This window comes from Mus musculus, chromosome 15 (assembly GCF_000001635.26).
Source record: "Mus musculus strain C57BL/6J chromosome 15, GRCm38.p6 C57BL/6J".
Classification (NCBI taxonomy): Eukaryota; Metazoa; Chordata; class Mammalia; order Rodentia; family Muridae; genus Mus; species Mus musculus.
In genome coordinates, this window is record NC_000081.6 from 8,842,528 (window position 1) to 8,864,940 (window position 22,413).

The window sequence follows — 22,413 nt, forward strand, 5'->3', positions numbered from 1 at the left end:
TCAGAATCCTGTTTTGGTTCCACTATTTCTCTACCCACCTAGATTCCCTCTTCTTTTTCAGCTCCAAGATGCCTCCCAGGCTCGAACCCAGTCATGAGAGCCACAGGCTGGCCCCAACACTTCCTGATATGCATTTTTTAAAAACTGTATTTTATTTTATTTTTATGTATATGAGTACACTGTGTCTTTAGACAGAGCAGGACTGGGTATCAGATCCCATTACAGATGGTTGTGAGCCACTGTGTGGTTGCTGGGAATTGAACTCAGGACTTCTGGAAGAGCAGCCAGTGCTCTTAACTGCTGAGCCATCTCTCCAGCCCCTCATTTACAGTTTTATACAGCACTGTGAAGGAATTACAGTTTTATACAGCACTGTGAAGGAATTACGCGCTTACTTCCATCATTGTTTGTCTTTCCCACTTGACTGTAAGCTCCAGGAGACCAGAGATTCTGTCTGGGTAACTAATGACCCTTAGTACTGAGAATAAACCCTGGTGCACCTCAGGCCTCCATCCATATTTCTAAAAATGAGTGAATGGCTGGAAGGATGATTCGGCAGCTACCGTCACTGGTTACTCTTCCTGAGGACCTGGTTTTGATAATGAGCACCCACACAATGTTCAGAACCTTCTGTGAGCCCAGTTCCAGGAGATCCAATTCCTTCTTCTGGCTTCCATAAGCACCAAGCATGCACACAGTACATAAGACATTCATGCAGGCAATACATCCATAGACACAAAAATAAATAAACAAGTACAAATTTAAAATGTATGACTGGACAAGTGAATGGCAGCTTCAGTCTTGAAATCAATCAAAAAAGATGGTTAGAGTAGACATCTCTGGACTCTTTCCAATGCAGAACAAGTAAAATTGAAACCTACCAGGAGCTCCAGCCGGAATCCCACCCCCCTCTCTCTGGGTCTCCACCACCCAGAAATGCTTATCTGATCCCTTTGTACCCATTGTTTCAAATGTCTGGGAATTCTACTTCCATTACAAAGACTGTGTGGAGGACTGGCATGTTCAGGTGAGATGTCTTGGAGAAAAAGCAAAGTTGGCCAGACAAACTCATATGTGGCCTATTGATTTTCCATTCAGACTTGTAGTCCTTTCTTTATTACCAAGGATTTGGGCTGGGTGTATCTTTAAAGGCTGGTTGCAGTAAGACTCCTTCATAGCATTACCCAAACTACCAAGGAACCCTAGTTGCAGGAAATCTTAAGGTTTGTTCAAAACCAGGGTGAATATTCTGTGGTTCTGACTCATATGTATCAGTCCGATGAATGTTCTACAGCATCGTATAGCTTAAAAATAAAAGATGGCCTTTATTAATTGGCCCTACTTACTGAAATAGGGAACACTTTCCCTCCTGGCTATCTATTCATATTCTTCTTGAGTTCTAGAGAATAAAATATAAGCGAGTGCTATCACTTCTGGGGTTTAATTTAATCTGTCAATTGGCTTAATACTAACACAAAACATACATGGCATGTTGGGTTAATTTTTAAATGCTAGTTCCTATTGAATTCTGTGCTGGCACGCTCCTAACATTAATACAGCATTGTTAGTGTTCTATTTAGGGGCCATGATCTGTACCTTTTAAACATATTTACCATGCAATTCATGGATGCACGTTGTTTATTTTGCTAGGGCATTTAGTAAGGTTCTATGCAAGCTTATCTGAAGAAGGGAAAATAGTTACAGTGTTTCCATCTTGTCAAGAGTGTATCCTCTGGGGGATGAAGAGATGGCTCAGCTGTTGAAAGTACTTTCTGTTCTTGCAGAGGACCTGGGGTCAGTCTCAATATCTCTGTGGTGGCTCACGATCATGTCTCCAGAGCTAGGAGATCTGATGTCTTCCTCTGGCTTTTCAGCACCAGGCTATCACAAGGTACATGTGCATCTGTTGTGGTAAAATATAAACATAAAATAAAAATAAGTAAATTTCTAAAAATTTACCTCCTTCCTTTCAAAAAAAGTATGTATCTGCCAAGTTGCCACACTTCTGGATGGATTATTAATGCCATATAATTTTTCTGTGGTCCTGAGGATCAAATCCAGGCTAACACATCTTGGCAAACTAAACCCCCAGTGCTAATGAGGTATTTACTAAGTCCTGTTCTTCATGTTATGCTAATGAGGTGATTACTAAGCCCTGTTCTCCATGTTATGCTAATAAGGTGATTACTAAGCCCTGTTCTTCATGTTATATCAATCATATTAAACATGTTGAAGAAATCAGAGAAAATAAAACAGAACAAGACCATAGAGATGACACTAGTGTACTAGGCAAAATAAATAAATAAATAAATAAATAAATAAATAAATAAATAAGAAAAATCAGGAAATATTCAGATGTTGAGGCCAGAGTTTCTGAGAGAAGAGGAGGAGCCAAGACAAAGACTACAGAGTTTGAGTGTTTGCTATGACATGTGAAGTGGCTGGCAAAGAAGGCTGCCTGAAAGAAAGGCCATTTAAATTGAGATACAGGTGCAACAAGGCATTGGCCCTATTAGTTGTCCGTGTATACCTTTGATTAAAATACCAGAGAGAGTAACTTAAAGTGGTGGGGCAGTTCATTTTGGTTCATGGCTTCAAAAGGTACATGGTTGCTTGGCCCCATGCCCTGGGCAACACATCACAGCAGCAGAAGCAGGTGGCAGAGGAGATCTTTTTTGCTTGACATCTTGAACTTAGCATGATCCTTCTAAGAGTCACCTGTGTTATCCCAAGTATCAACTGGTCATTCCTTTCTATTCCAGTATTATTAAATTATACATATTATTACACACATATATTACATACATACATAGCATAATACATACATTATATATTGTATAATACATATATTACATATATAATATGTTACATATATAATATATTATAAATATTTTTTATTTCTCTGTTTTGGCTATCCATTGTTCCACTGATGGACATTTGCATTCTTTCCAGTTTCTGCTGATTATGAATGGAGCTTCTGTAAGCACATTTGCTCGGGTCCTTATGTAGAAAAATGCTTTCATTTCTCTTGGCTAAAGATCAGGAGCAGATCACTGGGTGTTAAGAGAAGCACATGTTTAACTTTGTGAGAACGGCCTGAGCACTTTCCAAGGGAGCTGTGTGATCTTGTACAGCCTCGGGTATCCTCCTGTCTGCCTCCCTGCTGGCACTTGGCATTGTAAGCTTTTTAAAATTCCTTTTCAGGTTTAATCGTTTTAAGAAGTAGCAAGCTCTTTAAAAAAATACCTAAACCGAGGGAGAAAATTATTCTCATCAACCAGAAGAAAATTATTCTCATCAACCATGAAACTCAAACAGGTTGAATTAAATCCTAAAACCTCATACAACTGGTTCAAACGACAAGAGGGTTCATGCATCTTCATTTGTAGACTTGCCCAAGGCTCATCATCACCACAAGGAGAGTAGTTTAGAAAGAGGCATCTATATTTAGGTGGCCTCCAGTTGCGACTCCATGGGCCACAATGGTGTGGGTGACTGGAGGTCAGAAGAGGCCTGTGCAGTCAGGTCTTCGTTGTGCTGACTAGCAGTGGGAGGACCTCCTGGGGCAGAGCAAACAGCAGCAAACTGCTTAAGTGATCATCTGGTACCGCTGTGAGTTCAACTTCAGGGTACTTAGGCTCTGGGTGTGTAGGATGAGAGAGAAGGCTGATCTGTGGTGGACACTAGCATCCTCTCTGGGTAAAGAAGGGGGTGAGGGTTACAAGATATCTCAGAACCAGGACTCCTGAGATGGCTCAGCCAGTAAAGGGATTTGCTGCCATGCTTGACAACCAAGCTTGATTTCAGTCTGTGGGTGGAAGGAAGAACCGACTCTGCCAGCTTGTCCTCTGACTGACACTTGAGTGCTGTGGCACATCCGGCCCCTGCCACGTGCACACTCCTTGGATCAGTAAGTAAATACAATCAAAAGCGTATTTGATAGTGTTAAAGAACTTCAACTCTTCAGTAGGTTATAAAGAATACTAGCAGAGGAAAATATACTTCTCTGTTTCAGATCCTAGCACTTCAAAACGAGGCCTCTTTCAGACTGCAAGGTCCCCGTCCGTCCCTCCCCCCCCCCCCCCCCCATGGAACGGTGGTGCTCCAGGGCTGACTACAGTTTCCTGATTCAGCATTTGGGGAAGCTTCAAATATTTAAGAGCACTCCCCTCTCCTCTTAGCTAGCTCTTCCTTAGAGGCCCACGAGTAAATACAATGTCCTGCTCTCTCTCTCTCTCTCTCTCTCTGTCTCTCTCTCTCTCTCTGTCTCTCTCTGTCTCTCTCTCTCACTCTCTCTGTCTCTCTGTCTCTCTCTCTCACTCTCTCTCTCACTTTCTCTCTCTCTCTGTCTCTCTGTCTCTCTCTCTCACTCTCTCTCTGTCTCTCTCTGTCTCTTTCTCTCACTCCCTCTGTCTCTCTCTGTCTTTCTCTCTCTGTCTCTCTCTCTTTTATTCTCACTGTTTTAGTCTCTTGAGATTTCAAAATGTGAAGTGCACAAAGAAATTTCATTCCAAGTTATGTACAGGACACTTAATTATACTTGAAAGTAAATAGTCAACATACAGCTTCCTATTGATATTCACAGAACATATAGCTTGGTTTTTTTTTTTCCCCGCCTCCTTTCTTTTCTCCCTCTTGCTCCACCCACTCGCTCTGGGCCCCATTTGCTCTCCCCCCCTCACTTCGTCCCCTCCCCTCTTACTCCAGCCCCTTTCTTGATCTGGCCCCCCTCTCAATCTGCCTCCACCTCTGCTCACTCCTGTCTGTAGGGTTTTTTTTTTTTGATTGTTTGTTTGTTTGTTTGTTTCTCATTACAGATGGTTGTGAGCCAACATGTGGTTTCTGGGATTTGAATCATGAACTTCGGGAGAGTAGTCAGTGCTCTTAACTGCTGAGCCATCTTACCAGCCCAGAATGTATAGCTTGTATGATCATACTTGTTTATTGATTATTTATAAGGCCTGTTTACACATCGTTCATGATGTCTAGGTCAAGTATTCTATGTACTTGAAGTAACCATTTCTTTTTTTTCTTTTCTTTTCTTTTTTTTGTTTTTGTTTTTGTTTTTCAAGACAGGGTTTCTCTGTGTAGCCCTGGCTGTCCTGGAACTCACTCTGTAGACCAGGCTGGCCTTGAACTCAGAAATCCGCCTGCCTCTGCCTCCCGAGTGCTGGGATTAAAGGTGTGCGCTTTATTTTCCTATTGATATATCACACTGTTCAAAGATGTGGTTAGCAAAGTGTTACATGGTAGTGCAGAGCCTTTATCAAATCAAGTGTTTAGTAGCTCATCCTAACCATGACAACACATAAAAGGCTGGCTTCCTCTTCATCTTCCTACTCAGAAGAACTTGAGCATTGCTGAAGATCTGAGCTTCATGGAATAATGTCAAGTAGGCTGATCTTATCATTTCTTGGTCAAAGGAGAGACTTGGTAAAAAATAAACTTAGGTTAAAAAGAAGTTTCTTTGCTTTTCAGTTGATTGTAGGGAAGATGCAGATGGCACTAATTGTGAAGTTATCTGGAAACATTGTTTCTCCTAAGGACAAATTTCAACTCTTCAGAGTCCAGATAGCCCTCTGTGAGTAATATCTATGGCCCAACTGACCAAGAAACTTTTCTGGAATGATATTGGCTAAAACTACAGCATTGTAATGTTGTCTCAAGGAACCAAGTCACTATGACACAGGGAGTGGACATTTCTAGCTCAGGTACAGCACTTGCGTCTACAAATATCCTAACTCTGTTGTTACTACAGAAATAGACCAGGGTCACTTTGTGATCCAGACTCAATATTTTCGTGTCTATCTAATTATTACTCTAGATACATTTTGCCTACCTTTACATTTTGTCCAAATAACATAAAAACCTACCTTTCCTTTTATTACCTTGTCATGGTCTTTGTAATGATTAATCTGTTCACAGTAGGTTTGTCCCTAGCTGTTGGAAGTAGATAAGAACAAGACAAGTAAGCTTTGTTATTTCTGTTGTCAAAGGTAAGGAGATTGTTCAATAAATATATAAGATGTAGTGGTTACTGTTGGCTACCACTTAGTCGATTTTGAGTCATTATGCAAACAAATCTGTGAAAGATTTTCTAGATTAGGGTATGGTGGCTTCCCATACCAAATGTGAGTGGTCTGAACTTACAGGCTGGGTTCCTAAACTGAATAAAGAGAAGAGGAGCTGAACACCAGCATCCTTTGTTGTCTGAATCCTGAGCCCAGATACATTGTAAGGAGCTGTTTCCTGTTTGTGTGCTATGTCTCCCCTTCTTGGTGGACTGTACTTCCTGGAACTGTAAGCCAAATAAGCCCTTCCTTTCTTAAGTTGCTTTTGTTACATATTTTTGTTGCAGCAATCAAAGGAGCAACTAGTACCCAAGCAGTCGCAGACTTTCCATGGGCACAAATTCAATCAGATTTTAGATGTCATGAAACTCCATCCTTTCACAAGAGGTTGCTCTGACCTTCTTTCTGCCTTCTGCTCCTCATTGTCCTGTTTGTTCATCAGTCCCACCCCACAGTGAAACTGCAAGACCCTCTGCTACCACTTTCTCTTTATTACAACTAGCAGCCAACTCTGACACAAGCCTCAGGTTCTCAAAGAGTGCTTTCAGTTGAATTACTGTCTTCCTCTCTACCAGGAACTGGAGTGTTCTATCCAACACTTCATTAAGAATTCCCTTCTTCCTCAGCCACATCTGCCTGCAAATATTCCTGAGAGTACTTTGGGTTTTCAGTTTCTTCCTGCCTATCCATCCTTGTGCTAATGAGGGTCCTGAGAACTCGTTGCTGTAACTGTCTGACTATATATATAACTATCTCCATTCTCACTTCTTTCTTTTTCCTTTTCCCATGCTACCAAGGTTCCTTGAAGAAACACACACACAAACACACAAACTATGCTCATTTGCTTTTGCAGACAAGTAATTTATGCAGATGCTGGTTTTGTGACTTGAAGCCATGACAAGGTTCTGATCTATGTCACACAGCACTTCCTGCACACAGACCGCATACTTCCCATCTCTAACACTAGGAGACACTAGACTCTTCCTTGTTGCTGTGTTTGTACTGGAAGGTAGGTGGCACTCTCTCCAGGGCTAAGCTAATTGATGTCTGATTACCTCATAGGCCTCATTGCAAGTCAATCTTTGCAAAAGCAGATCTGTCAGGCAAAAGCTACGTCAACGGTCTACTCAGCAGGTGTTTGGAAGGCTGGAGAGCCAGGCTTTTGCCTTTCATCTCGAGGAGACGCAGACTTACAGTCCCTGTAAACAAGAAGGGTATCAAATATCTGAAATGCCAAATAAATATGATAGATGTTCATTATTCTTGGGTCTAGTTCAAAAGCCCTGAACTAGGAGAGCTTCTATAAACCTGTGACAAGGGTAAAGACTTTCTCTCTCTCTCTCTCTAATATATTTTATGAGCATCTCTGCTGAGTTATTATAATAGCATCAGACCTGATTTGTATATCTCCCAGATCTCCTTGCCTGTATTCCAGTTCACAGCTTCTAGCTACTGTAAACACAGTTTCATTTCCTGGAACAGCAAGTGGAAAATACGAGGCAGCTAACACAAGCCATTGACAGCCGTTGGCCAATGAAAATAAAGTACACAAGTACCTCTTTGCCCTTCAGACGAGACATCCCTGAGCGTGTGGAATGCAACTCCACAGTGGTAATGGGCTTGGTGACCACAGTGGCACCTGCCTTGACAACACCTTCATCTGCTCATTTCCAGCCATTGTCTGACTTCATCAGCGCCTACTTCATGGCCCGTTGCTTGCTCCTGAACCTTTGTTTAGCACCCACTCTGGCAGGATCCAAAATAAAACAGTTGTCTTCTGTGTACTATGGAAGTCATTCCCCTTTCAACTGTCCTGTAAGATTCTTATAGAGGGTCTCTATAAGAGGAAGAGAATTTGCCATTTATTTATTATTTATTTCTTAGCTTTGCTACAGGTGCTTATCCATAACAGGTACTCGAGAGTTATTTGTTGGATTTACTGAATTGAATTACAGTATAAAAGCCATGGGGAGACTTGACACGTTTCAAGTCTGTGCCGCTGTACAGCTATACAATTTAACTTTTTGGAAGTATTCATGCTCTATGATAAATAGGCTTGGGTTTTTTTTTTTTTTAACTTTTTCTGGGAATTGATTAAAGACAAGACTTTGTGAATGCTAACCATGTGCTCTATCACTGAGATATACCTAGCCCTAGTAGTTACTTCTGATGACAGTGCTTATTAGAGTTATGGACTAAAGTTATATCTCCTGTCTATGGGCTATTTTTGCTTTTAAAATTGTCAACTATTGCTGGGCGTGGTGGCACACTCCTTTAATCTCAGCACTCGGGAGGCAGAGGCAGGCGGATTTCTGAGTTAGAGGCCAGCCTGGTCTACAAAGTGAGTTCCAGGACAGTCAGGGCTATACAGAGAAACCCTGTCTCAAAAAAACCATAAAAAAAAAAGTCAACTATCTGGGAGGATTATGGCTTGTGATCTCATACACTGGATGGTCTTTGATCAGAAGGCATAAGTTCAACATGGATTTGATGACTTATAAGTAAAACAAAGGCAACAGAGGCTTAATATTATGTAACAGCTGGCAGACTCTGAATGGTTTGCCTGTGGTTCTTAAAGAGAATGAAAGAAGGTTATGGTCATCAAACAGGAATGAAGTCTCAATGGAACCACTCTGACATGTCATCCCTTTGTGGTAGATTGGCAGAAGGACCACAGGCATGCCTTCCCGAAAGCTGCCTGCCTTTGCCAGAACACTGCAGAGACTCCATTGCTTCCTTGCATGTTCTTGGCTGGAGCTTCACTTTTGCTTGGTCCATCAACACCCACAGATTCAGTAGCAACATCGCTTCAGATCTTCAGGAGTGACCTCGTGATGGTTGTTAGCTCACTCTACCCTTTAGCTGTAACCTGATGACACCACTGGAAGCTGAAAGCTGATTGGTTGGTTGATATTCCATAGATTCTCGCTTCTGGAACGCTCTGGACATCTGGTTTATTGACTCTGTCTCTCCCTCTTCTTCAGGTTTCAGAACTCTCTTATGCTTTACTCTTGTGGTGCTGTGGTACATTCTGAGAGAACAATGTAAAGAAAGGTTTAAAATTTTGACTCACAGTTTCAGGGGGTTCAGTTCATAGCTCATACTCCCCCTCCCCCAATTCTGCATCAGGGATGGTGGAGGAATATGTGGCAGAGGCAATTCACTTCATGGCATTTAGGAAGCAGAACAGGCAAGGACCAGACAGGAAATCAGGCAGAACCTTCATGTATGTCCCCAAATATTTCCTGAACTTTCTACAATGTCTCCAAATAGTGATGCCGGATTGAGACTGATTACCAACAAATGAGGTTGCGAGGAAAATTTCATATTTAAAGAAGTTCCATAAGCACAGGGATGATGTCCCCTGGGGATATCCTGACATAAAGCAATGGTGGGTAAGTGTTGTCTAAATAGGCCATGCTTATAATAGGCAGAGGTGAAGACAACCTATATACCTTCCAACCCTGACTGAACAGAATACAATGCAGTTAAAAGGGTGAGGCACTACTGATGTGGAATAATCTTTAAGGTTTAGAGAGTGAGTAAAACACATGTACAGCTTATACAACATTTGCATAATTTCAGGGACGTTTCTATAAGCACATGGCTTGTCTATGGAAACATTCACAAGAGATTAACAGAGGAGGAGAAATAAGTGACCTGTGAAAGAAAACAAAATAGAGCATAGCTAATTTTTTCTTTCTGAAAAGCCATCTCCTTTTTTTTCATCTATGCATCTGTTACCAATTTAAATGAGGGAAAGAAATGAGGAATAAATCCCGCACCAGTGGGTTCTGCAGGCGAAGATCCTATGAAAAGTATTCTAAGGCGGATAATTGCATTACATTGACCATGTACATTTTTTTTTCTTGTCTTTATTCCAAACAACATCATTGAATAACTGTTTATAAAGCATTGGCACCACATTAGGCATGATAAGTAATTTAAAGATGATTTAAGTATACAGGAGGCATATTGAAGTTACAAGAATATTATGCATCAGCAGATCTTGATGACTGCAGTTATCCTAGAATCCATCCCCTCAGGGGCAAATGGAGGACTGGAGTGATGACTTTAAAAGAATTAAAACAAATTGTCTATAAGCACGGAACAGAAGAATACAGCATCACACAGAGAGATCTTATTGAGTGTATATAACACGGCAGGACAAAATGCTTTTGAATGCAAAGGCAGACTTGATCCAAGGACGTTAATGTAGAGCGGAAGTTTGCTTCTCTGAATCCATTTCTCCCTTTCAACTCTTGATTGATGAAGCCTTGGGCGAGTGATTGACACCAGTCAAACCTGGATAATAGTACTTAATGATCAAGCTCACCACTGTCTTCTTAAGATCAATTACTTGGTGTTTGTAAAATGCTTTGAAGGGATAAAGTTCGAGGGTGCAAGGCAGAGCCTGTTTAGACCTGTATGCTGTCATGGGAACTGCAAGTCTGGAGTCAGGGCTTGAAGCAGATCTACCATCACCATCCAGATAAGCACCTGTAAAGGTCCCGGGCTTCCAGTGTTTCATAAACATCCATGTCAGAGAAATCTCCCTTTTAATTGTGTTTTCTGACTTCTGTCTTGCTTTGAATCAACAGTACCAAAGGCACAGTAAGTAAAATTTGGTTGTAGTGATTTCCAGAAAATTTGTTCAACAGGAGGGAAGCAGGCTTGAGCGACATTGTGGTCCTTGATTCAATAAAGGAGCCATGAGTTGCTTTCAGAATCAGTGAGTGAGGTGTGAATGTTCACTTTTGAACAATATATATTTTTCAGAAAATAATATGTTGGAAAGAAATGTATGGGCTAAGGCGGCATGGAGAGAGTTCCAGGAAACAGTTCTGTGGGGCCTCTCACATCCTTGCACATATGTAAACCACGCACTGGCTATCCTGAGTATGTCCTGAGGGTTGCTTAGTTCCTAACAGTGTTTAAGACAGCGACAGGAGAGTAGGAAAGTGTGCTTACTGCACTGATAGAAGAATCAATTTCTCTAAGTTTGGAACCCTACTCCCATTTGGTACCCATACCATACATGTGTCCTCAAGCCCACTGGGTTTTGGGGCTTATGCATTGGTGTGAACATCCTGCAACCGCTGCATCTGTGAGTGACAACGGTTCCAGTGCCTTTCACTCAGGAGTCTCATGTCTTCTATAAGTATCCATGATTCTGTGGGTCTTTCTTAGAGTGCACGTGGGTAAATTCTTAAAGAGTTTCTAGTTCTTGAGAGAGAGACACTCTTTTTAACATTAACAAGAAATAAGTATTGTAAATAATGTAAACCATTTGTGTGAATCATATATATACAGTTTTAAGCTTTGTGGTAGCTAAGTTAAAAAGCCAAAAGGATCAGATGGAATTTAGCTTAATGGTATATTTTCTGGAAGCCCCATAGATGAAAAATAGCACTACCTCAATTTACAATAAGTTAAAATATCACTGAACAATTTTAGTCTTTTTTTTTTCCATATTCAGTCTTCAAGATTTGGTGCATTATTTTACACATGCTTCCCCTTTCTATTCAAACTAGCCAATTTTAACTACTTTATAGCTTTTATAACTTTAACTATTCAATAGCTGCATGTGACCAGTGGCTTCCGTTTCAAGCAGTGCAGCTCTAGTTCGTAAAATACGTAGAGAAGAAAATAAAAGTCATTATTCCTGAAATGGATTTTCTGTTAAAAAAATTATATGCAGAAAGTCAGAAACATCGCTCACTGTTCCTGCCACCCCTGAGGCTCTGAGTCAGATTCGGTGTGTTCCAAAATTTAAGGCTGACAGACCTGTGAGGAAATCGTTCATGCACTATTTAATCCTCCCGTGCTCTTGAAGGCACATTTGGGATTGTGGGTTCTCCTGCAGCTGCTTGTAATAAGATAGGAATGTTGGATAAGAGTCATTAAAGACAAACTTGATACCAGCCCATCGAGCCATGCCTCATCCTGAGTCCAGAGGCTGAAAGTTAATGTGCCTGAAAATTCCCTTCCATTTCTCCTCAGGAAGCCTGTCATGTGTGCCTGAAAGGCAGGGTGGTCAGCTGACCCGCAGCTTGTAGAGCTCAGCCTTTCAATAAGAGGCTGCGAAGGCAACTTTGCCTCTGCCTGCTCCTCGCCCTGCCTATGTCTCAAGGTGGCCATGATTGGTTGAAGGAGCAGTGGAATCCTAGCTAGGGAGAGAGCACATGAGGCACAAGGTACAAAAATACTCCAACTTAAAAAGATGTATTCATGTTAGCAGAAGACAGCAAGCCTTAGACTTTACATGGGATTGATTACAGTAAAATGAATAATCATGCAAACTTTTCTCCATCATTCGGGATTAAGGAGATCGATGCCATATTATGGCAAGAATTAAAAACAAGAACGATTAATTTACAGAGATCATGCAACCTGTTGTTCTCCATATTTGGCCAAATGGTACACACTGAAGGGATTTAAAAACAAAAAACAAAAAACACATAACCCACAAAGTCTAATACTTGGAAAAAGGTGGTTTTTTGGATGTTGGTTAAAATTATGACAGTAAAACATTTCTATTTAATCTTTGAAAATGTCACATCGTATACAATATACCTTGATCATAACCACCCCTCAGTCCTCTTCTTCCAACTCCCCCTAGAGCCCAAGAAATGAGGGAACCTTACTCAGACAAACGAGAACACAGCACAGAGGCATGGGGGCCATATCAAATCCCCTTACCTTATATGCTAACGTTAAAAGAGAAAATGAAATATCATCTGTAGGGAAAAGGTTGGAAGTAGAGTTCACCTTGTTAACTGAGAAAAGCTGAACTGAGAAGGAAAACACCATAGTTTGATCATTCAGAATATAAATCTAAAAATTAGATACAGGCCATATATGCATCGATACATAGATGTGATATCAGAGCAGAGGGGGGATTGTTTCAGGACGGGTTGATTTTCCTCACTGGAGCTGGAGTTAATGTGCACTCAGAAGCAGACAAAAGTTTAGTTAAGGGCAGGAGAGATGGCTTAACAGTTAAAAGGACCCAGGGTGCCCAGGTTTGATTTCCAGCACCCGTATTGTGCCTGAAACCACTTGTAACTTCAATTCCAGGGGATCTGATGACCCCTTCTGTCTCCTGTGGGTACTGCATGCATTTGATGCATAAATGCAGACAAAAAAACCCTAACCCATAACAAAACAAAACAAAAACATCTTTTAAAAATTCAACTAGGTCCCCTCCACTATATTAGGTTCCCTTTACCATATAGGGAATTTTGAAAATGTGCTCAAGTGACCATCTTTATTATTTGATCTGAATGCAATATGTCATTAACGTTTAACTCATTTCATTAGACTGGTAATCCATATCGACTGAAATTAATTGTTTTGGTTTGGGTCAGAATAAGGAAATTCTAGAATTGGGCAAGTTCCCATGTAAATAGTACAAATGGGACCTCTGTTGGCATCCAGGGATAGCAGAAAGGGGAGTTGGGGTCCCTCTTGCCACACACAACATGATACAAGAATCTTTCCACCTTGGGGGCCTCCTGGAAAGTGACAAGCAGATGACTGGTTCTAGGCACACCATTAATTCATCTGCTTTAATTTATTCTTCAACTCCTCTGTCCTGTTACTTACATTGTGATTTATTTTAAAAAATTTGTGGGTTCTCCTTGGGAGTCACGATGGTGCTGTGCGCTATGCATGCTTCCCTCTGCTCCTCTATGAAATATAATTTGGCCAGGGGGTGTAACTTTGATGGACCTATGACAAGGTGTCCCTCCACCCCCCGGGGAAATTACACCATGCAACACACCTGATGTAAGAGGTTTATTGTGGGAGGGGAGAGGAGTGAGGGTCTATGAAAGTGTTAGAGGCAGTCAAGTGGACATGTAAGCAGGCAGACAGATGGGAGCAGAACCGTGAGGAATTCCGCTGAACGCTGATACTCAGAGGTACGGTGCTCTCTGAGATGTGCAAAATGCCCACCCTTGTAGCAACATCCCCTCCCAGGCTGCTGGGACAGATTAATGACCAGAGGGTTGCAGGCTTCAAAGGCCTGGATGAACCCCTCCTTCACCCCCCCTCCGCCCCCTCCCCAGGCAGGTCAGATGGTGGAAGTGCCTCTGATGGGAACAGACACCTGGGAAAATACAAAGGTTGCAGCCTGGCTCTTTGTTCCAGCTTTTCATTTAGCCGAGCAGAATTTGCCAGCACTACCCTCTGATGCTTCTTATCATAAAGAGACTTTTGTGCTGTTGGAGCTGGGGGAAAAATAGTGGGTGTCAGACAAGAAAGCTTCCCAGAGCTAGGCCTTTTATCCGTGGATACTCAACTGCCGCATTCGGACCTGGCTGTGTCTAACAGAGGTTGGCAACACAGTAGTCCCGTATGCTTTGCCTCATATAGTCAGCTCTACTCACCCTAGAGAATTCACAGGTAGGTGCTTCCAGAACACACACACGGACTTAGTTTTTCCAGACATAGCTCAGTGCCTGTTCCTGTGGGAGCACAGCATGTGTTTTTGAAGGAATAAACAAGCTATTGATTGAACTCCTATGAAACACTAGAACAAGGCTTTCTCTTTTAAGAAGCAGAACTATTCATCTTGGTTTGGCCTTCCTTGCCCCCAGAAGCATCCTTTGAGTTCTGAGGGAAAATAGTTGGATAAATGATACTAGGAAATACCATTAAGAAAACAAGGAAGTGGACTGGTTAGTGACCATGACCCACAGGAAGTGCCTACGTAGCAGTCCCACTGGTGGCAATGGGGACATAGTTCTGGCATGAGGAGGAGCACTTCAGCTTTCCCCTATCAGAAGGTAAGAGGCCAGAGTACGTGGGAGCTTATCCATCATCAGTTTGCAGTAGACTTTGGTAAAGGATGACAATACTGAGTGCCATATTTGCAAGTAGAGTGGGCTCCGGGGGCCCCCAAACCCTTTAGGCAAGGGGGAGTATTAGCAGTTGGAAGTCAGATTGGTAGGCACACAAGTAGTAGGGGATGTATGGAGTGTCTGCAGCATCATCCCACTGACTCCAGCATCTGCTTTTCTGTGTACTCTCTACCATTAACTGAGATGCTTTATTTTAGTCTAGTAACCTGGAGGAAACGGTGCTTGTGTTTAAATCTGAAGAGCTGAGAAGTTTAAAGAATAGCACTGTTATATGCTTCAGAGGAGTTGAATTGTAATGTGTGGAATCTCTTGCAAAGCATGTATATATTCTCCAGATTTACTCTTAGTTCACTGCAGCCTGTCTGTGAGAACCTTTTCTCCCACTTTATCTCCATCCCCTGAGGACTCCACCATTTAGTGCTTGCCCAGGGTCCCACTAGATCTTTCCTTCAGTCCTTCTTAGTCTTTTCTAGTCTATATCCACTTTTTGTGCCACCCATCAATGCACATAAACATTTTCTACTAGGGACACCACCACCCCTACAATTGCTTAGGATCCATAGTGGGCAACACCAACCAAACAGTAGACCATCCAGCCAATAAGACCAGACCAGATATCTACATCAAGAAACACTGTAAACACCACAACTTCAGCTCTAGCTCTGTCTCTACCCTCCCCTCTCTTCTCTCACCTCTCCATCTTCCTTTCCCAGGCACTGAATAGCCAAAACAATACACCTCCTTCAGAAGCCTACAATTCTATTGCAATGGGTCCTGAGAAAAGCAGTTTAGCAAAAACACAAAACGAGGACTTCAAAATAGGAATTATGATTATGTGCAAGGACATTAAAGAGGATATGAATAAATGATTTAAAATGACCATAAAACACAAACAAATGGTTGGATGAGATTAGGAAAACATTTCAAGACATGGAAGTAGAATTTAACAAAGAAACAGAATCATGAAAGACAACCCAAACTGAGATAAAACTGGAAAGGAAAAATGTAGGACATCAAACAAAAACCTCAGAGGTAAGCTTCAGCAACAGATTATGAGATGTGGAAGAGAGATTTCAGGTCTTGAAAGCAAAGTAAATGGATAGTTCAATCATAGAAAATGTTAAATATAAAAATTCCAGACACAAGACATCCAGGACATCTGGGATACCATGAAAAGATCAAACCTGCAAATATTAAGGATAGAAGCAGTAAAAACACTGAATCAGACACAGAAAATATTTTTTAACAAAGTCATAGAAGAAAATTCTCCCAATCTAAAGAAAGAGACCAGAAGATGTCCCAACTAGTAAGAAAGAAACATGCTCCACTATGTTCATAGCAGCCTTATTTGTAATAGCCAGAAGCTGGAAAGAACCCAGATGCCCCTCAACAGAGGAAAGGATACAAAAAATGTGGTACATTTACACAACGGAGTACTACTCAGCTATTAAAAAGAATGAATTTATGAAATTCCTAGGCAAATGGTTGGACCTGGAGGGCATTATCCTGAGTGAGGTAACCCAATCACAAAAGAACTCAAATGATATGTACTCACTGATAAGTGGATATTAGCCCAGAAAATTAGAATACCCAAGATATAATTTACAATTTGCAAAACACATGAAACTCAAGAAGAACAAAGACCAAAGTGTGGACACTTTGCCCCTTCTTAGAATTGGGAACAAAACCCCCATGGAAGGAGTTACAGAGACAAAGTTTGGAGCTGAGACAAAAGGATGGACCATCTAGAGACTGCCATATCCAGGGATCCATCCCATAATCAGCCTCCAAACGCTGACACCATTGCATACACTAGCAAGATTGTGCGGATAGGACCCTGATATAGCTGTCTCTAGTGAGACTATGCTGGGACCTAGCAAATACATAAGTGGATGCTCACAGTCAGCTATTGGATGGATCACAGGGCTCCCAATGGAGGAGCTAGAGAAAATACCCAAGGAGCTAAAGGGATCTGCAACCCTATAGGTGGAACAACATTATGAACTAACCAGTACCCCGGAGCTCTTGACTCTAGCTGCATATGTATCAAAAGATGGCCTAGTCGGCCATCACTGGAAAAAGAGGCCCATTGGACTTGCAAACTTTATATGCCCCAGTACAGGGGAACGCCAGGGCCAAAAAGTGGGAGTGGGTGGGTAGGGGGGTGGGGAGAGGGTATGGGGGACTTTTGGGATAGCATTGGAAATGTAAATGAGGAAAATACCTAGTTTAAAAAAAAAGAAAGAGATACTTATCAAGGTACAAGGAGCATACAGAATATCAAATAGACAAGACTATAAAAGAAATTCCCTATGATATATAATAATTAAAACACTAATTGTACAGAACAAAGAAAGGATGTTAGAAGCTTCATGGGGAAAAAATTGCATTTTAAAGACAAGCCCATTAGAATAACACTTGACTTTTCATTGGAGAGTTTGAAATCTAGAAGGGCCTGTTCTACAAACACTGAGAGACCACAAATGCCAACCCAGATGGCTACACCCAGCAGTAAAACCATCAATTGTCAGGGAAAGAAGAACATTATATAATTTCTTTCTACTAATCCAGCTCTACAGAAGGCATCAGAAGGAAAACTTCAGTCATGAAAGTTAACTGTACCCAAAAAGACATAGGAAAGAAATAATCCAAGAAAAGTAAAAGAGGGGGCTGAAAAGCTTGACCAATAAAACACCAGGGGTCAGTAAAGACTGCTCATTAATAACTCAATATTAATGCTCTCCATTCCCCAATAACAAGATGCAGAATAACAAAAACAAAACAAAATCTTTTTTTTTTCTGATTCCAAGAAACACATCTCGCCATCAAGGGCAGGTATTACCTTAGGGTAAAAGAATAGAAAAAGATATTCTAAGTAGATCTATCCAAGAAGCAAGCAGATGTAGCTATTTTAATATCTGAAAAAATAGACTTCAAAGCAAGACTAATGAGAACAGCTAGGGAAAGAAACTAAATACTCATTAGATGAAAAATTCAAGAGGCTATTATAATTCTAAACATCTATGCACCAAAAGCAATGCCTTCCAAGTTCAGAAAAGAAACACTTTTAAACACAATTAAAATCACATATTGACTCTTATACAGTGATAGTGGGTAAAGTAAATAGCTCTCTCTCACACCAATAAGTAGGTCATTTAGACAAACACTTAACAGTGAAATGGAATTATAGCATCATGAGTCAAATGAACCTAGTGGATCTCTACAGAGTATTCTAACCAAACACTAATGAATATGTTTTATCTTTAGTAGCTCATGGAACTTTTTTCAAAATTGGCCACATATGAAGACATGAAACAAGTCCCAATAAATATAAGAAAATGGAAATAACACCCTGCATCCTATCTGACCACCATGGATTAAAGCTGGCTAGCAACAACTATAGAAACAACAGAAAGTTTATAAACTCATGGAAGCTGAACAATGCCCTACAGAATGACAAATAGTTTGACAGAATGTTAGAAGGAAATTTAAAACTTTTATAGTTGAATTAAAATGAAAACACAACATACCCCAACCTATAGAACACATAAGAGGCAAATTCATAGCACTAAGTGCCTACATTAAATAAAGACAAAAAACTGGATTAGTAACTAAATAACACACCTGAAAGCTCTAGAAAAAGGAAGAAAATACCCCAAAAGAATATATGGGAAGAAAAAGTCAAATTTGAGGCTGAAATTAATAAAATAGAAACACCAAAACAATAGCAAAAATTAATAAATGAAAAGTTGTTTTTGTGAGAATATCAAAATGATTGACAAGCCCTTAGCCAAACTGAACAAAGATGTAGAGATTATTCAAATTAATAGAATTAGAGATGAGAAAGGTAGACATTATAATAGACACCAACCAAATTCAATAATTATAAAGACATTCTTTTAAAAAAAAATCAGGTCTTCACCAAAATGGAAAACCTAAAAGAAACAGATGATGTTCTTGGTATATACAACTTAACAAAGTTAGGTCAAGATCAAATAAGCAATTTAAACAGGTCTATATCCCCCACATGAAGTAGCAACCCACATGAATCTCCCAACCAAAAATCTAGGCCAGAACCAGACAAATGCAGTAAAGAACTACCAACCTTTGGAAGGAGAGCTAACCCCAACACTCCTCAAATCATTCCACAAATGAAAAACTGAAAGAACATTTTCTTATTCCTTTTACAAAGCCACTATTACTCTAATAACAAAACTACACAAAGACCCAACCTAGAAAAAAAAAGAAAAATATTATAGGATAATATCCCTTATGAACACAGAATCAAAAATCCTTTGTAAAATACTTGAAGACTGAATCCAAGGACACCTAAAATAGATTACCCACCATGATGAAGTTGGCTTCATCCTAGAGACATAAAGATAGTTCAAAATATGTAAAATAAGAAACATAATCAGTAGCTTGGCGAGATAGCTCAGTGGGTAAGAGCACTGACTGCTATTCCAAAGGTCCTGTATTCAAATCCCAGCAACCACATGGTGGCTCACAATCACCTGTAATGAGATCTGATGCCCTCTTCTGGTGTGTCTGAAGACAGCTACAGTGTATTTATGTATAATAAATAAGTCTTTGTTTGAGTTAATTTTATATCCAGCCATTTTGCTGAAGTTGTTGATCAGCTTTAGGAGTTCTCTGGCAGAAATTTTTGGGTCACTTAAGTATACAATAACATCATCTGCAAATAGTGATATTTTGACTTCTTCCTTTCCAATTTGTACTCCTTTGACCTCCTTTTGTTGTCTAATTGCCCTAGATAGAACTTCAAGTACTATGTTGAATAGATAGGGAGAGAGTGGGCAGCCTTTTCTAGTCCCTGATTTTAGTGGGATTGCTTCAAGTTTCTCTCTGTTTAGTTTGATAGCACAAGCACAAAGAACACGCCAGGATCTTTTATTAATATTTCCTGCAACACCTCCAAGTTGGAAACAGACTACATATCAACCTGCCTGCAGAATGTACTGGTACAGAAGTGGCACAAACGTTATCAGATTAACCAACTACTTTTTAATTGGATTTAAGACCCACTCAAGATGGAATTCACGCCTGACACTGCTAAAATGACCAAGCACCTGAGACTAGACAGGTCATGGGCCTGGGGCAGGGGTGTCTAATACTATTACTCTGCTAAAAGAACATACATTAAAATGACTCCTAATGATGTGGATTATATCTATAGATCAGTGCCTTGTTCAACCCTCATTGGAGAAGCTTCTTCTTGTAGTATATGGGAATTAATTTGGAGACTCACAACCAGAAGATGTGCAAAGAGCTAAGAATCTTTGGAGAACTGAGTCCTAAATGGGCTGTCTTTATCAAAGCTCTCCCCTCAGTGCTCAGAGATCTATGTGAAGAAAAGGCAGGAAGATTGCAAGAGCCAGAGGTGGTGGATGACTCTAAGGAAACAGTGTCTTCCAAACACAGTGGGGATGAGACACAGGGACTGTGGCAGCATGCAGAAGAACTATATAAGTTCAAGCCAGATGATGTCCTCACACTGAGTGGAGGGAATAGACAAGGGCTACCACCCATACCCAGTTATTTGCGATTGATACCTGCTGTCGAAGATACAATCAGTTTTCACCAATGAAGCATCACTAGCTTTGTGACCACTCTCCAGGCGGTCCCTATGCCCAGGAGTAGCTGGACTGTGAACTCCATGCTTTGTTTTGTGAACTTTTTGTTTCATTTTGTTTTGTTTGGACGCTGTACTGGTTGGGTTTGTGTGTCAACTTGACACAAGCTGGAGTTATCACAGAGAAAAGAGCCTCCCTTGGAGGAGGAAATGCCTCCATGAGATCCAGCTTTGAGGCATTTTTTTCAATTAGTAATCAAGGGTGGGAGGGCCCATGGTGGGTGATGCCATTCCCTGGGCTGATGGTCCCAGGTTCTATAAAAAAGCAAGCTGAGCAAGGCAGGGGAAGAAATCTAGTAAGCAGCAGCACTCCATGGCCTCTTCATTAGCTCTTGTCTCCAAGTTCCTGACATGCTTGAGTTCCAGTCCTGACTTCTGGTGATGAACAGCAATGTGGAAGTGTAAGCCAAATAAACCCTTTCCTCCCCAACTTGCTTCTTGCTCATGATGTTTTGTGCAGGAATAGAAACCCTGACTAAGACAGACATTATTTTTTGTCTTGTTTTAATTTGTGTGTGAGTGTGTGTGTGGGGGGGGGGCGCGGGGGTTGTTATGTTTTGGTTTTTAAAGAGAGAGGGAGGGAATATAATCACAACATATTGTATGAAAATTTTAATTATAACAAAAAAGCATGTGTGTTGGAACTGTGAGCAACTTAGGTGCCACTTCATTGAATACACTCAGTTATGTAGAAGGTGAAACCAAGGAGCAGAAGTATTAGTGCTTCACTTAAGCTACATCATCAAGATGTGATGAAACTTTTCAACTCATAGGCCCAGACTCTTCTGTGCTACTGACTGCACCAGTCATTCTCAGGGGCTCAGGAGAATATGAAGTTATTAGTCCAAACTACTAAAGAAGATGGAGCAATCTCAGGAGAGGCGTAAAGGATTCAAGTATGGAGCAGGAAGGGGCAGACAAGGCTCAGACTAGTTCTAGATCAATGCCAGAGCTTTGAAAGCATAACTACTTAGCTGGATGTAGACATGTGCCCGTACTGAGCACCCAGTAGGCCTGCACCAAGCAGTACACACAGCGTTGTGCAAGCACTAGTCATTTTTCTCCTAAAATCTCTGGAAGAGGTCAGACTTCCATAAAATGTATAATTTATAACTTTTTCTTTTTCTTTTCTTCTTCTTCTTCTTCTTTTTTTTTTAAAGAAAGTAACTTGGAGGCTGGAGAGATGTCTTGGCAGTTTAGACCACACCATATTCTTGCAGAAGATCCTCGTTCAACTCCTATGCCTGTGCCAGTGGGCTCATGGCACCCGTGACTCCAGTTCCACAAGAGTTGATCCCTCCTCAATCCCTCTGGCCTCTGAGGATGCTTCCACTCTCATGCTCATACCCACGTGCAGATATACACAATTAAAAATGAAAAATAAAAACAAAACCTTTCTAAATGTCATTTAAAAGTACTCTTATACCGATTTCGTCTCGTTCTGGGTCTTTGTTCCAAAAAAAAAAAAAAAAACCAGCAAGAAGAAGGGAAACAAAACTATGCCACGATTTGTTAATTGAAAGGATCAGAGCCAACAGTGTTCCTTATGTTAATAGCCCAAGACAATAACATGCATTTCCCATGTTAGAAAAAAATTAAACAAAACAAACAAAATAAACAAACTCTCTTTAACTCCTAATGCTCTATGGAAACTTGAACTCTGAAAGTCTAGCAAACAGCCAGTTTGAGTCCCAGGCCCCTCTGGTGACACTGGAGAGTTCTTTCAGTATTGGTGGATCCACAGATTGTCATCCACCAGTGTTGTCATTCTTTGAAGGGATGACTTTGTCAGAGGGTATCTGATAGGGAACTGGCTCTCCAC

General features: G+C 40.8%; 1 long non-coding RNA gene across 2 annotated transcripts in view; it reads left to right on the forward strand.

Annotated features, from left to right (window-relative positions):
• Gm31340 overlaps positions 1-21,956 on the forward strand; it is a 153,458-nt gene extending 131,502 nt beyond the window's left edge. For both annotated transcript variants that reach the window (XR_383822.2, XR_875029.3), the window contains one exon: positions 21,752-21,956. This is a non-coding gene — a long non-coding RNA (predicted gene, 31340). The remainder of the gene's footprint in view (positions 1-21,751) is intronic.
• The last annotated feature ends 457 nt before the right edge of the window (positions 21,957-22,413 follow it).